The following is a 13,696-nucleotide window of genomic DNA, read 5'->3' as shown; positions in this document are numbered from 1 at the left end:
CACATGTGATCTAAACTGTTCCGACATTTCTGTCATCGTGACTCAAACACTCTGAGAGAAGCAACTAGCCGCTTTTTATAGATCTTCTTTGCAGGTAAGAAGTTGGAAAATACCATGCGGGTGAAACTAGGACACCAAAATAATAAATATTTGTCAAAAAAAAAAAAAACACTAAGTGATAACATTAAAGCAAATGTTTACAAAAGCAGAAATTAATATACGCGACGCAGTGACAAACGATTATCAATGCAATAACACAAAATCGATGTTGTCTATGCACTACACTCCCCTCTTTATTAATATGGTTTGCTCCTGGTGCTCTTAAGCAGGTGTGCGGCGTCCAACGTGTTTGTTGCTCGGGAAAATGTACGTGCGGTCATTTGTGTGTCTTTTTCTATAAGATCACTGTTTTCCAGTTCTCGAAACCTCAAACAGTATAACACGAGTGAGGTCAGCGGTCAATAAAAACTGAAAATCAATATATCCTTTGTGCATACGATAACGCAGGCTTGGGAATTCAATCAAATGTAGATCAATACAGTTCCACGAGACGTATTGCATGGAATCATGGTTCATTCCATGCTGAAGCGTTAAGACTTCTTTTTTTAAGATGCAGGAATTCAGTGATATGAATACCTGAAGTTATGAACCTGCTGTCTCTGCAGCAGGAAGGCCCAGTTTTGTCCAGGTCCTGCAGCACCACTTCAGATTAGCGTCCTTTGTCAACTTTAAAACGAGGATGTGACGAATAATTTCGGCTTTTAGAATTAATTTTGAAGGTGGAGCATTTGAAGTTGAAGTCAGACTTGTGTTGTGTGTTGAACATAATGGCATCACAGAGTTAATTATATTCTGAAATATAGTTTGAATGGCCATAATTTGTTTTGCATTCAAATGAACCCAGAGGCCCATGTTTAATGTAAATGCAATACATTTTTATTTTAACCCTAAAATTTGTGCGATGACCTCATACGAGAGTTGCTGTTACTAACTCATGGTTCAGGCTGATAGGATGCACCTCAACCCCTCACACAAATATCAAGTATTTTAAAGATTTGAAAGAGCTGATTTCAGCCTCCCAGTCTCCCTTTATTTCCCCGCTGCTGTTGAGCTGAAATACAGCTTTCAGTGACATTTTCCCAGTTGTGGTGTTGTGTTTTCAGCTGAACAAAGATGTCAGTGTTCTGCAGGCCACAGAAGTAATGAACCAAGAAAACACAGAATACTGAGTGCAATGAGATTTCTTGAGCAAGTTATTAGACCAGGAAAAATATCCATTTCTATTGCTGAGAGCAGACAGGTAACACAAAATTGTGACTATATTGTACAAAACAGTCTGATAATTCATCATGTTGAAATTAAAGGGTATGGACAGGGTTGGTTTGAGTGTCACCTCTTGTGTAACAGCTTCTGCTGTGGCTGGCGGTGAAGCAGAACCGTCTCCTGAATTAGTGTTGATCCTTCCTCATTTTTATCCTCTTTGCTATCATTTGAGTTCTCAGGTTTTTAGCCGTTTCTGACTGCAATAGAGGATACAAGGTTTTGATTATTGATTTTAAAAATCAAAGAAGAATCAGACTGTTTCAGCAACAATGGAGGGGGCACAATTTCAAAGGATTTCAGTGTACTTTTCCTTTGTATTTTGGCTCATTCACAGTTATATGGAACACCAGTGGTTGTTAAAAGTGACCAAAAGTCAACACTCCTGTGTTTTTGCAGAAAAAAAGGAGTTTTTTGCAGGCAGGGTCCAAGTCATTGCAATCTTGCAAAATGTTGAGAAGCTGGAGATTAGTTGGCGCGACAGAGTGGAATCCAGACGAGCGCGATAAGCCAGATATGCCAGAAAAACAACCATGGCAATGTACAGTAGCAAAGAGCCTGCAGGTATTTACCAGCATGCTCTATGGATTATGACCCTTAAGCAAAATGGTGATTTACGGATTGGGTGTGTAAGCCAGCACAGCATATTTCTTTCCAGCTTTTTTTGACATTGGCCATCTTCATATTTCACTCTGCAGGAACTCTGTGAAGTTGCCCCAATCCAGGTGGAAGCATTTCCTCTGCTGTGATTCATGGAGCAGGAAATGTCAAGAACATTTGACACTCATGTTGCTTGTTACTGTGATCATTCACACTGAAATTCACAGGTGAAGAAAGGAAACGTAACTACTATAATTCAATTCTGTATTTTGCTTTTACTGGCTGATACCTTGTCTCTTGTTGCCTTTGTTCAGCCTTCTTCTCAAGCAATGGCCATCCAGCCTGTTGGTCACCCTTCTTGGGAAACTCAACGTATATAGCTGTGATTTGACTACTTGGAGTAAAAGACTGAATCACTGTATTTTGCAGGCATTCAGTTCACCAGTTATAAATACGGCTTTTTATTCTTAGGCATTCATGAATGATCTTTATCAAACCAAAAGCCTTTGAACTGGAGTGCACAATAAATTGATATAGGTACAATGACCAAAAGAAGAGGATGGGGAAAGCAGGAAATTCAGTTTTCTTTGAACTAATTCCAAGACAATGAAACTGTCTCACCATGAAGTACACTGCGCACTGTAAGTAACTCATACAGTGTAGCTGTATGAGTTACATTCATTTAGCAGATGCTTAACATGATTAACTTGTACAGTTGATCATTTTAACTTCCTAGCTATAGTGCAGCTTGTGTTTTCTCTCTTCCTGAACTGCAAGACTCTACATCCTCATTACTTGTACTGATGCACAAATCCATATGGAACCTCCTGTCAGAGTCCTCTCAAGGTCCCAGTCCTTTATTAGCCCTCCATTGCAGTGATAGTGGTAGAAATCCGTTCACTGCGGATCAATGCAGCAAGAGTTTTAGTTCACCAGCCAGCAAGTGTGACAGAGCGACTGCAGACAGTAAAGATGTTAGGACACATGTGTGAGTGAGTGTGTGTGTGTGTGTGTGTGTGTGTGTGTGTGTGTGTGTGTGTGTGTGTGTTGTACATGCCTACTTGGTCACCAACTTGGAGGGCAGTGTCATTACTTCACACTGAAAATCCAATATATGACATGATGGTGTATAACATACACACTGTGCGTGCACTTTTTTTTTTTTTTTTTGTAGGTTGTTCCCACCACCGCACAGAAAGAAATAACCACAGGCTTATTTTAGTAATGCGGGGGGGGCTGTACTCCTCTGCTCCTCTGATGTACAATTGTCACTTAAAGTCCAAGTAATGGCCACATAATGGCCAAGTGACACTTTATTGATAGTACTGGGAGGAGCTCAGCCACCAAGGTCTCCCAAAAGTCTTACTCAGCATTGTGATGATGATCAACTTATTAAATTTCATTTGGTTGTTCAGCTGCTTTCCCCATGAGATCTTTTTTTGTTTTGTGCTCACGGAGCACACCACATCGTTCGATATTGTTTAAAATGATTTAATAAGCACTTTGTTTTATGACGGAGTGTTATTATTTTACGACTCTCTGGGCAGCCAATGGCTTTGCAGATCAGTCCAATTCTCTCCACACCTCATTTTATTTTACAGCACGCTGGTCGCTTTACTGCTCAGTAACGGCGGTGGCTGAAGGCGACAGGAAAACTTGTGCCCCTTCTTTCCCAGAGAATCATCAAACAGACTCCAGAGCGGAGCGGAGTGTAAGAAAAAGCATGTTCCCACAGTCCCACTGATCTTGCATCACTCAAAATGCAGCATGCTGTGTTTTACAGGGAGATTGGAGCTTATTTGACGTTGTCTGCCACGATCAGCTCAGAGGTTTGATGGTAATTTGATGTCTGTGCGGGCCATTGGTGATGTGGATGTGTAGTCAGTGTGTCACTACTGTATCCCTGGTGGTGTGTGTGTCTGTGACAGAGCACCCCAATGCTGCAGTGATGTATCCTCATTATGCCTCCATCCCATGACCGTCACACCCAGCCCAGTGGTCCTCTCCTGGGGGATCGGGGCGTCTGGGCTTCCCCTTCTCTCCGCTCCTCCATCTCCCAACCCCCCGCCCTTCTGACTCCAGTCCCCCCATCCCCCAACCTGCACTGAGGTTGAAGTGCTGAGTCGTCCTGCTGACCTCTAACTGCTGCTGACCAATAGCTGCGGTTTGGTGATGTTAACTGAAGATGAAAAGCTTAATTCAAAAGCAGTGCAGGCTGAATTGAGGGTCATGCATAGTGACCTCACAGTAGAGATATGGAACGAATGAACAGGGCTGAACACAAATGTTTTTCTGGAAAGAAATTCGGATGGTAAACCTTAGAACAGCGATTGCCAATCAGCTTCAGGACAACTCTTAAACCAACTCACAGGGCTAACGTTAGCTCAATTAGGTAGCTAGTTACAGCTGAAAAAAATCTGCGAGGAACAGTTGCCATTTTAATCATCATATTTGCTGGCCATGGGCTAGAAATGAGAGGCCAGTTCTGTGTATCTCTGCCTATATTCAAGGAGCCATTGTTTCACAATGTACAAAGACGTTTGTGTGGGAAATGGGCTTCCGTTATCGTTGTAAACAGTATTTATGCACTGTGAGTGAATGCAAAGCTTGACAGGCATTGGAGCAATAACTAGGAGTTGAAGCTTCACAAATGGTCAAGTCCCAATGGAGGAGCTCACACTAGAATGTGCGTTTTGGTACCAAGTGTGCCAACCAAGCAGGAACAGACTGATGTGTGTGCGTGTGTGTGTGTGTGTGTGCACGCGCACACGTGTGAGAGAGAGAAAGAGACAAGATAAGTTTGGGAGGTAAGGTTACACCATGGGAAAGGTTGCTGAAGAGATAGTGGTACCAGATAGTGCGGGCATCAGAAGAGGAGCAAAGAGGCTGTGCTTAGTGCCTTAATGGATGATTTGAAAGAACACTCCTACTTTTTGACTACGAGCAGACCTCCCCAAAACTATAAAACTGTTATGATTGACAAGGTAGAGGTGGGGTGAGCGGAGTGTGTTTGTATGTGTGTGTGTGTTCAGTGCTCAAAGTATCTGTACAAATAAACTTGTCAGGATTATTTCACAATGGATGAGTCAACAGAAACATATTTATCTGTAGGATTAAAGGCTGGTTGAAGTGCACGATTACATGTAAGGCTGCAGGATTTGAGCTTAAATGCTAATCCTGATTCTTCCCTAGATGCATGATTATTAATTTTGATGATATGATGTACCACATGATCATATTTTATTGCATCTGTTTTGTTAGAATCTATATCATCTTAATGTGTTTTTTTTAATAACAGCAGATAGAACAACATGATGAGCAAGATGGTTTGTTACACAGAACCAATTCATTTAAAAAAGTACATGAGTTAACTTAAGATACGTCACATACGTAACATTGTGTATGTAACATCACATACATAATGTATTTTACTCACGCAAACGTGCTAATTCTTACCCAAACCACGATCTTAACCTAAACCTAACCAAATCGTTTTCTTGCCTAAAAGTACCCATGTCATGATAGTTTTGTGTAAAGCCCCTCCTGCAGAAAGAGATGTTGAGACATAATGAGACCAAAACCTACACTGACAAATAGCCAATGATTTTTTGCACAATAAATTGCACGGCATTTAAGTCATAATGTAGAGAAGACTAAGATTAAAAATAATTCTTAGAATTTTCTGAATTAATTTGAAGTAACATTCTCTAAAATGACCTTATATTTATTTCAAAAAGTTGCACTTACTACTCTTACCAATAACTGATGGACAGTTATGTTTCAGCTCATACCTAACTCTTTTACATTTATTGTTCTGTGAAGTCTTTGTTACTTGGGTCTCCCCCTGGCGAACAGGAAGTGATGTGTTTTGTTGCTGGCAGAGGCCACCGTGGTTTGCATGGAATCAATCAAAGAAGAGCTGCTTAGTAAGCATATTGCAACAATAGAAAGCAGGACTGAAAGCATAGGAAAAAGAGTGGATTTACAGTGAACCCTCTGGACAGTGCAGAGATGAGTAGATCTGATGCTGAGTTCAACACTGAAGATGGCAACAAAATTAAAACAACACAATCACAGATTTCCTCAACAAACAGTCCTCACAACCAGAATTCTTGTTTTCACTTTAAGAGCAAACACAGTTTAATTATTACGTGTGTAATCTAAGGACACTCACGTGTACTCTATAAAAAGACTGCAGTCACATTTGAAGTAAACTTCTCTTTAAAGCAGATCTACATGAAAGCAGTCGGTGAACGGACATGGATGAATGGCGAGCCGCTTTAATAAGACAGACAGACTGACGCTGACAGACCTGTGGCGTCTTCAGGTTGTGACTCACAGACCAGGAACCCAGATTAAGGGGGGAGAGGGCGTACGGAGGGAGTCCTGTTTTGGTCATCTGAGGGGGAGGAGGGGGGTTAGGGAAAGAGAGGGAGGAAGAGCTGAAGGAACAGAGCCTATAGGGAATCCTTGTTTTATAGATCTGTGTTTGTCCACCGCTTAGGAAGGAATAAATGAGTAAAATATCAAAAAGTAGGAAAAAAGGACAATAAAATAAAAGGAAGGCCTGAAGGAGAAAAAGACAGAGAGACTGTGAGAGCGAGGGCTAGAGATTAAGAGAAAGATGGAGGTAAAGAAGGAGGATACGGTTTATGGTGATGCTCTGTTTGTGACGGCTGTCTGCTGGATGAAAACAGGACCTCTTTAACTCCTCGCGGGTTAATGGAACTTTTATGAGTTTGTCCTGCAATCATGTAACCCCTGGTGTCTCCTTTCCTCTCTGTTTCTCTCTGTCCTTCTCTCTCTGTCTTTTCTTCTTCCCCTATCACAGGGCAGATCAGAGGTGAGCCGCTCCTGTGTTCCTGTAAACACTGCTCTCTCTCTGCTCTGGGTTTATGAGGACAGGAACAGTTAGGAGGAGGTCGAAGACGGTGGGTGACTCACTTAGTTTACATTAGGTAAAGACTTGTTTAGGCAGTGGTTAGTATAGTCAGGTGGAGAGTATGAACAGCAGCAGTGTAATGGCTGCACAGGGGTCTTTTTTTTTGCAACCATTGCATTTACCAGTGTGAGAAATAATTGGTCCCAAGTTCCAGAGAGTGGCAATGGGTTAGTAATTAAAAATAAAAAGTAGTAGCTCGTTCGGTTTATTACATCAACCACATTTTGCAACCGCAGACACCAAGACTTCTCTGATACTGCTCGTCCAAAACCCTCAGCTAAAAACTCCCACTACTTGGATAAAAGCGGCTTGATGTCTGACAACACAAGGTGCATTAAGTACAGGGGAGGCGGGGGTGTCTGTAGGTGTGGTGGATTGATGGAGACTGGCGCGGAAAGGCGATGGGAACAGAACCAGGTTCTCCCCATCATAAAGCATGGCTGAGGGATGAGCGGCTGCGGGCCAGACGCAACTTTTAATGCCCTGCCATGACTCACGCTGACTGTCAGTAATGAGTTTTATTCACTTCCATCATTTGAGTGTCGATTGCGATCATGGTGCTATCTGAGAGGCATGATTGACGGAATGGAGTCAGGTGTGTGAATGGGAGAGTGGAATAAAGGAGGACAGGAAGGAGCTGGACACTGATGCTGATGCAGACGTGCCTTTGGTGGCAAAAGCGTGCAAAAAGTGTCGGCTACTGATGAGAGAAAATACAGACGTAGTGATTCAAGGCCCATTCCACAAACCAGAAAACCAATCTACAAGACTGAATTTGCCTCTCTTATCCATATATTCCCATCTCCCTAACTTTCTTCTCATTGTTTCATTTCTTGTGCTTTGGTTCCGCAACCACACTTTGAATCACAAAACCCCAAAATGGGAAATTCAGAGCGAAAGTCAGCCATTTGTTTCCTCAAACCTCCTCAGTACCTTTAGCTATTCCAGCTCCTGAAGCACATGGTCAAAGACAGGCAGTTTAAAGATGATAATCAAAATTGATCCCAGTAATAGAGTGAGTGTGGAGCAATGGAAGGGGGAGAGGGGACCTTCTTGCTACATCTGGAGGTTGATGGGATCAATGAGCTTCAGAGGATCAAGAATGGATGGTTCCTTATGTCTCAGCTCAGTGGTGATGACATGGCCAGAGAGATTTCCCAGCCTGAGCTCTCCATCTCTCTCATCATCACTCTATTTCTACCCTTTTTTCTCCATTTTCCAGTGATCTTTTTACATCTTCACATTATAATCAACATGCATGTTAAAGTGCATGCATTCACAGTGTCTGTGTGTGAATGTGTGTGTGCGTGTGTGTGCAGGGCAGATGCCGAGGGGACTTGAGATGAAACAAGCCTTATTTTTCACCCACTCAAGGGTATTGATTTGGAGGCAATAAGGCGGTAATCTGCTAGGCAGTTACATTAGAAAGACATGACATATACACACCTCTTTTTTTATAGGCCGAGAACATTAGTAATAAATTACAGAGGGTGCACACAAACACTCATGCACACACACACCAAACCGCAGATGCCTCCTTTTTAAACAGTGGAATAATTAAAACAGGAGGAAAATTAGCCTTATGAGACATTTTTTCTTTTAGGAAAAGTACAGAAAAGGCGCAACACAGAGGTGCGGAGGCCTCTCGGAATAGCTGAGGGCGACTGTTGCACAGTTGGCCGTGGAGGTAAAGCTCCCAATCGGTCATGCTTACCTGTGACAGTAACAGAGCTTTTTCTATTCTAATAAAGCTTGTCCTCGCTATATTTACCTGCTTAGCACAGTCCAGTGCTCTGGGGCCACGGTGACCTGCCTCCCCCTTCCTGTGTGCGTGTGTGTGAGAGAGTGTGGGTGTGTGTTTTGGAGAGACATAATGGTGACTTAGCACCTGGACACGTCAACGATATGTAGATTCAGCGATGTTGATACAGCATCTGAATTGGCAGTGAATGCAAATTTATTTGTGGCTCAGAGTATTGGGAGAATGAGGGAGAAAGTTCACTGTGTGTGTGTGTGTGTGTGTGTGTGTGTGTGTGTGTGTGTGTGTGTGTGTGTGTGTGTGTGTGTGTGTGTGTGTGACCGGACGTGCGGTGCACAGCATGAGAGAGACTCAGATGAAGATTCAGCAGTGTGGGTGAGAGTGTCAGATTAGAGATGACAGCCAGGACCGAGAAATCCCATCATTCCACATCCAGGGTGTGTTGCATTCAGCCAGTGACACGGTCCTCTGGGGTGTGGTAGGAGGTGGGGGTGCCAGTTACGCCATGTCAGGGGGTCTTACGACCTGATGGATGTAACGCTACGGGACGCAGGGAACACCCTGAATATTGCCTCTCACACTCACTGTCATCCAGGAACAGAGACAGGCTCACTCTCATCAGTGCTGCAGGACACACAGCTCTTACAGCAGTCTAATCTTCTCATAGTCGACTCTTTGCTTTACCACACTTTGTGTCTTATTGCATGTTCCAGGACATGGACAGAACCGCACAGATGAGCACGCACACTCCGCAGGATCCCATTTGACCATGCTGAGCAGCTCTCCACAACTATCATTGAACTGCAAAGCCCCAAAGTTGCACATTCTTTTAATAGAGTGGCATAATAACTATCCATCAACTCAGCCAGCCAACCGTATCTCTCCCTCCTGGCTCCCACAGCCAATCGCCGACCTCGATATTTGAGAGCCAATTTGTCACAGTCAGCAGCGTTCCTCCCATTTCGTCCTCTCCCTGAAGTGAGTGTTATTGTCATCCCACGTCTCTGAGGATGGTTTTATCATTCCTGCTTAGTACAGCACTGGGACATGTGACACACGCACACACACACACACACACACACACACACACACACACACACACATATTCATGGCCATTCTTCCCACATTCTGCAAACTTGTGATACCTTTTTTTTTTTTTTTTTTTTTTTAATTTTGCTTCTTTTTTTCTCTCCATATATTCCTCATACACATACAGACAGTGATGGCTGCATGTGTGGGGGTGTGCTGTTTCCCTCCACTCTGCTCTAAACGAACCAATTATGGGTGTTTATGTAGCTTTAATGCGTGTAAGCGTCAGGAGAGAAACATTGCACCGCTCACCACCTAATCAATGAGGCCTTGCATGCTACACCACCCCTCGCTTCTCTCCTCTCACTCGTCCTCTATCACACCAGTCCTTCCTCCTCAGCCCCCCTCTTTTTCTCGCTCTCTCTGTTCCTCTTCCTCTCTCTTGTTCCTTCTCTGTTCAATTAGCAAGAGACAAGAGTGAAGCATCAGGTCAATTGGCCATGAAGAGAGCTTTAAACAGAGCAAGATGAGGCTATCACAGAGTTGCTATGCTCAGGGCAACTCGAGGCTGGAATTCGGTATATTCAGAGTGAGTAAGCTAATTTTCTGATTAGCATTTTAAACGCTTCTGCGGTCGTGAACTGTGTTTCAAAAAGGTCTCTTCTTCCAAGTCAGAAATATTGTGAAAGAGGAGGTGTATTGGTGATATTCTGTACTTTTCTTACTGTTAACTATCCTCTATAAGAAGATGCACATGGACTTTGTGTTTTAGTGACCTAAAAAAACCACACACTGTTGGAGATTTGGTGTTATAAAGGCGATTCCAGTCCATTTAGCAAAGTGAATACTTGTTTACACCAGGTACCATACAAACGGCTGAAAAACTAGCTGAGCATCGATCAAGACAATGGTTTGACCTTTAATTCATTTTGTTATGCTCCTCTTTACAGACAATAACTGCAGTGTAACTGCAAGCTATCAATAAATGCTTTCTGGGGTTGCTTCTTGGAGTTGCTTCAAATTACACTCCCTGAAGTATGTACAAACTTCCTGAAACTGAACTGATCAGGATTTTATTAAGCATGATATGACCAATCAACAGTTGCTTCATCCGTGTCATTTTAACAGTCTGTGCTGAATCATTTACATTCATTCAGTCATGGCCAACCAGTGAATGAGTTTTTAGTGCCACAGCAGTCCCTGGCCTCATGTTACCTTTCATTAAAATGGTTCCAATGACTTCCAAGCAGTGCAGGGTACAGATTTTAAAGTTCAGAAGAAGATAACACTGATATCAGCTCAGTAACCCGTACATTTGATGAACCACACCGAGCATGTTTAGCGTGAACTTGACCCTTTGGGCTCCCTCACAGTCCTGTGATTGATTTGCTACAGTTTTAAATTTGTTTGAACTCCTGATCTAATTTTTCATTTAAAGCCATTACTACCTCACACAGATGAATCCACAGAACCTCATACACCTTTCCAGAGGTTGTTGTAAAACAGAATGTGTTATTCCCTTCTGACTGAGTCGGGCTCAGACTGCCTTTACTCTGCTCTCACCCATTACAGCTATGAAGCAGCACCAGCAGCCTCTGGAACTGGCCTGACAGCTACCTTTGCCAATGGCAGAGATGAATGTAGCTCAGTGGGAACTGCAACCCCCTGGGTATTTAGGGCCCACCCTGGTGGGTCTGACGAGAACGGCGGGGCCGGAGCCCTGCTACCGACACCAGTGATTATTTACCGGGCCTGGGTCTCTGTGGGAACTGGGCGGTGATGGATTCTGACGGGGGCTGATGATCGCTCTTCCAATGAGAGTAATTAATATAATGAAGAGCTACTGAGCATGTGCAGTACTGTGTGATGAATAGAGTGTGCATTTTGTCGTTACTCATAGGTGACAGAGGGTGTGTGGGGGGTAATATGAGGAAGGAAGTGCGAAAGAGGAGGAAAGGGCAGTAAGAGAGAGCCAGAGCAGGATAGGAAAGTATGAATAAATACAATGTTGGAGGATAGCATTTTAGGAAGATAATTTGAGATATGCTGATGGAATTTTTTGCAGGCCTTTGAACACACACATTCAGCTCGGAGCAAGATGCGACCGCAGAGTGAGTGAAAACAAGATAGTGAGACAAGACCACGTCCTTTCCTCTCAGACGTTTACTCATATTGTTGAGATGCAAGCTTTTAACCAGAAAGTGGCTCCATGCTTCACAACAACTCTCTACGCCCCCATACATATTCTAATGAGGCCTTCATAGTTATAATTAGCTGCTGTTATGTGCCGCGCTGTCGTCATGACATGTTATGTGCTGACCCGCTGTCTGCAATAGAATTATCTTCACTAATGAACCTAAGCAGAGTCAATGACTCAGGATGGGAGAATGTTGTCTACAAAACAGGATGAAGACTTGTGTGGGTGTTGTGCCGATGTGCAGACACTGTGGGTGTGGATATGGGCTCGGGCTAAATAGCCTGACTATTATTGGTGGGTTCATGTAAAAGATATCAAGGCCACATTACTACACAGTGAGACAGTGACTCGTTACGCACCGCCGGGTTAGCTATTATACCTGCTAGATTTCAGCCACTAATTTGGCCACATGCCACTTAGCGTGAGTTTGATATGAATCACAGGGTGCCTCCCTGCACTGTGACCCCACCGCTCTTACTTCCTTAAAGAGCGAGTCGTTAAACAGGCGAGAGGATCCACCAGCAGTTATAATGGTGAAATAATGGACTCTGTTGCCTCAGGTATTTATCACAGCAGCAGCTCTCAGAGCCGAGGCTGTTTTATTCCCTAAGTGGCAGAAGTGGGGGGTGTACTAAGTGGGCAATTAACTTCAAAGTCTGAGAACACATCAGCAGGAATGGGAAAGATACAAAACTTGATCTGTGTATAACGTACTTAAATTTAATTTCAGGACCAGTTTAGCTCAGCTTCATGTACGTGTCCCGATATCTATGTTCAGGAGGTGTTGTTTGATGCTTGAAAAGGTTAAAAAAGCCATATATCTCTCAGCTCAGGATTGTAAAAGCAGTCTATTCAAACCCCACAATACAAACACAAGTCTTGCATCAAACGCTGAACTCCTGCTGACACATCAGACTGGTGTCGTATCCTGGTGTGGACACAGTTCAGTGTGGTGTGTCTGGTGTCCCGCCACTGGCTGCCTGATTGAGAGGGTGAGGCCCTCCGGCTCAGACCGGCTGGCTCGGGATTCGGTCGGTCGTTCGGTTGCTTGCGTCCCCTTCAGACGTCAGCGCAGGCCGGTCTCACCAAGGCTCCTTTACAGCCTGCTTTCATGTGTCCTTTAATGAGGAAACCGCCGGCTCAGCAGCCTCCTATAAAACACAGGCAAATTAAAACACCCAAATATGAATCAGTTACGCTGCCTAATTCGGCAGGCCAGGGCAGAGGCGTAGCTCTTCTTTAGCAAGACCTCAGGATGACCAGAGTCTATTGTCTGCACGGGCCAAGATGGTGTTGGAGGCTAAAAGATACCAAGTCCTGCCCGACAAGTGAGCCCAGCTTTTCTATGGGAAGCAACATGTGATATCAACAGCTTCTTCATCTTAACCTAGCAGTGCTTCTCTTTCATAATCAGGTGAAGATAATCTTCAAAGCGCACAGCCGAGGCAAGTGCATACTTCCCAAAGAACAATAACAGAGTGAGTCACAAGCCCACGACACAACCCCTGCCACCAATGGCTCGCCGCAGTCTGCTACAACTGTGGCTGCCACTTAGACGACAGCAGCTCCATAAAATGTCGCGAAGAAACACCAGCCCTCAGAAAAAAAGACAGTAAAATAAAACAAAACCGCATTTGTTTTTTTCCTCTCATTTCATTGTAATGATGGAAATAAGGGCATCATTCTGAGATTAGTGCTGCTATTTCTCCCCGACTGACGTTAAGCGTTATATGAGCGCCTGCTGAAGAGCTTTGGAGAAACAATGGAACAACAGCCCACTGAAGAGCGGGATGGCTGGATCACAGCAAACTCCAAGTGAAGTAAGACTGTGTGACAGGCTCTGAAACAT

The sequence above is a fragment of the Chaetodon auriga genome, chromosome 17 (assembly GCF_051107435.1).
Source record: "Chaetodon auriga isolate fChaAug3 chromosome 17, fChaAug3.hap1, whole genome shotgun sequence".
Classification (NCBI taxonomy): Eukaryota; Metazoa; Chordata; class Actinopteri; order Chaetodontiformes; family Chaetodontidae; genus Chaetodon; species Chaetodon auriga.
This window is presented reverse-complemented; position numbering follows the sequence as displayed.